We start from the raw sequence: 3,436 nt of genomic DNA on the forward strand, positions 1-3,436 counted from the left end.
GTTTGTCTCCCTCTCTGGTTTCATCTTGTTTCATTTTTTCCTCTTTTCTCCTATGATCCTCTGCCTTGTTTCTTACATTCCAAATATCTGTGAGATCATATGATAATTGTCTTTCTCTGATTGACTTACTTTGCTCAGCAAAATACCCGCCAGTTCCATCCACATCATTGCAAATGACAAGATTTCAATTTTTGATGGCTGTGTAATATTCCATTATACACACACACACACACACACACACATATGTATATGTATACCACATCTTCTTTATCGATTCATCTGTCGATGGACATCTGGGCTTTTTCCATAGTTTGGCTATTGTGGGCATTGTGGGGTGCAGGTGCCCCTTTGGATCCCTACATTTGTATCTTTGGGGTAAATACCCAGTAGTGCAATTGCTGGGTTGTAAGGTAGCTCTATTTTCAACTTTTCCATACTGTTTTCTAGAGTGGCTGCACCAGCTTGCATTCCCACAAACAGTGTAGGGGGGTTCCCCTTGCTCTGCATCCTCACCAAAATTTGTTGTTTTCTGACTTGTTAATTTTAGCCATTCTGACTGGTGTGAGGTGGTATCTCTTTGTGGTTTTGATTTGTATTTCCCTGATGCTGAGTGATGTTGAGCACTTTTTCATGTGTCCATTGGCCATTTGGATGTCTTCTTTGGAGAAATATCTGTTCATGTCTTCTGCCCATTTCTTGATTGGATCATTTGTTCTTTGGGTGTTGAGTTTGGTAAGTTCTTTATAGATTTTGGATACTAGCCCTTTATCTGATATGTCATTTGCAAATATCTTTCCCCATTCTGTTGGTTGTCTTTTGGTTTTGTTGACTGTTTCCTTTGCTTTGCAAAAGCTTTTTATCTTGATGAAGTCCCAATAGTTCATTTTTGCCCTTGCTTCCCTTGCCTTTGGCGATGTTTCTAGGAAGAAGTTGCTTCGGCTGAGGTCAAAGAGGTTGCTGCCTGTGTTCTCCTTTAGGATTTTGATGGACTCCTGTCTCACATTGAGGTCTTTCAACCATTTGGGGTCTATTTTTGTGTGTGGTGTAAGGAAATGGTCCAGTTTCATTTTTCTGCATGTGGCTATCCAATTTTCCCAACACCATTTGTTGAAGAGACTGTCTTTTTTCCATTGGACATTCTTTCCTGCTTTGTGGAAGATTAGTTGACCATAGAGTTGAGGATCCATTTCTGGGCTCTCTATTCTGTTGCATTGATCTATGTGTCTGTTGGACAATACAGAACTTTAAACAGTCCTGTTCTTAAAGTCCTTGGGCCACCCTGACACAACTTTTTTCACTCGTCACTTTTACCTGTAAATTCTAGTTCATGACATTTTTCTTAATTCTCTCTCTCTTTTTAAGCTTTATTGAGGTATAATTAAGAAATCAAACGACAAGATATTTAAAGTGTAAAATGTAGTGGTTTCTTACTTCTCCTCTTTGGTGAGTCTTATCTTCTATCCATTTTGACTGTTCGCCTGAACTCCCAAATTCCTGTATCTTCTCATACAAGACAGTTTAGCTATTTCTTTATTAAACTGTCTCTTCAGGCATCCTTCCCCTTCCTAAAGATGCTATTAAGGTATTTCCCCAAAACAAGACAGTTATCACCTCTGAGAGAAACTATGTTTTCCAGCTTTTAATGCCTTTTTATTTGACTTCTTACATAAATAGTAATAAAACAAAATTTGTACCACTTTGTAACCATGATGCATAGCAAGAAACAAGAGAGCATGAGAGTTAAGCCCTCATTTAAGGCCAGAATTTCTGGGTCCAAAATCCTGGCTTTACTCAACAATAAAACAGTAAGTAACACAATTAAAACTGGGCAAAGGATCGGAATAGACATAGCTCTGTGAAAATGTTTCCAAAAATAAAATGGCCAATACATACATTAAAAGAGGCTCAGCATCATTAGTCATCAGGAAAAGGTAAATCAAAATGACAGTGAGACACTACTGTCACCCACAGGATGACTCAAACCAATAGACAATAACAAGTATTGACAAGGATGTAGAGAAATTGGAAACCTGTATGGTGTTGGTAGGAATGTAAAATGAAGTAGCATCTTTGGAAAATGGTCCCATAGCTCCTTAAACATGTAAACATAGTGTTAACATGTTATCTAGCAATTCTATCCCTAGGTATATCTCCAAAATAAATGCAAACATGTATCTACACAGACTTGAACACAAATGTTTATAGGTGTGACGTCATTATCTTCAGTGAGCCAGCAATTCCCTGGGCCCTCAGTCCCTTGATCTCGTCATCTCCAAGAACCTCCTCCCCTACCTCATCCCTGCCCCTCAGTCTGTCAACACCTGGAACCCCACCACTAACTTCCTACATTCAGACCCCCCACCATCCCACGGCACCTCCTCCTCACTAGCTCTCTTGTGGTGTGAATACCCACACCATAGTTATGTAGCCCCAGGAGGACCTCCAGAGCACTGTAGCCCTTCCTGCCATCACTTCCTCAAATTATTCAACCGAGATTCCACACTCATCACTTTAGTCATTCTCTTGCCAATAACCCTCAACCTCCTGACCCTCTTTTTTTTTTTTAAAGATTTTATTTATTTATTTGAGAGAGAGAGAATGAGAGACAGAGAGCATGAGAGGGAGGAGGGTCAGAGGGAGAAGCAGACTCCCTGCCAAGCAGGGAGCCCGATGCGGGACTCGATCCCGGGACCCCAGGATCATGACCTGAGCCAAAGGCAGTCGCTTAACCAACTGAGCCACCCAGGCGCCCGCATCCTCCTGACCCTCTTGTCTTTCTGCCCCGAGAGCCTGAGAAAACCCCAACTCTCAATGAACCATCCATCTGTCTGCTTTGTGTGGCTGGCTGATGAGAGCTGCTACAGAAAAATCACATTGCCTTGCATGTTGATGCCGTTATAAATACATAGCCACCAGCATCACCCAGGGCCTCCAATTAAACCGTCAATCCTTTTTTTTTATTTCCCTAATCACCACTAACCTAATCTCCACAACGATTATTTCACATGTTTGCTACTCTTCTTAAACTTCTTGCTTTTCAATTTCAGCATGTATCCTGGCCTCTTCACACGCATACACACATACAAACAATAGGGACCATCAGAAAGAAGATTTTTCAATATTCTGCCACCAGCCTCATAAATCTTTTTGAATTTGTGCTCATCATATGTTTCTCTCTTCCTAAGATAAATTTCTCTCCATCTCATCATTTATATTCTCAAAAGCAGTGTATGAGAATTACAGTCGCTCCACATTCTCATCAATACTTGGTATGGTCAGCCTTTTTTATTTTAGCCATTATAGTAGATGCATGGTGGCATTTTATTGTGGTTTTAATCTGCTTACCCCTAATGACTAATGATATTGAGCATTTTTTCTGTGGCTAATTAGCCATTTGTGTATCTTCTTTGGTGATGCACTGTTCAAATCACTTGAC

The sequence above is a fragment of the Neomonachus schauinslandi genome, chromosome 9, assembly GCF_002201575.2.
Source record: "Neomonachus schauinslandi chromosome 9, ASM220157v2, whole genome shotgun sequence".
NCBI lineage: Eukaryota > Metazoa > Chordata > Mammalia > Carnivora > Phocidae > Neomonachus > Neomonachus schauinslandi.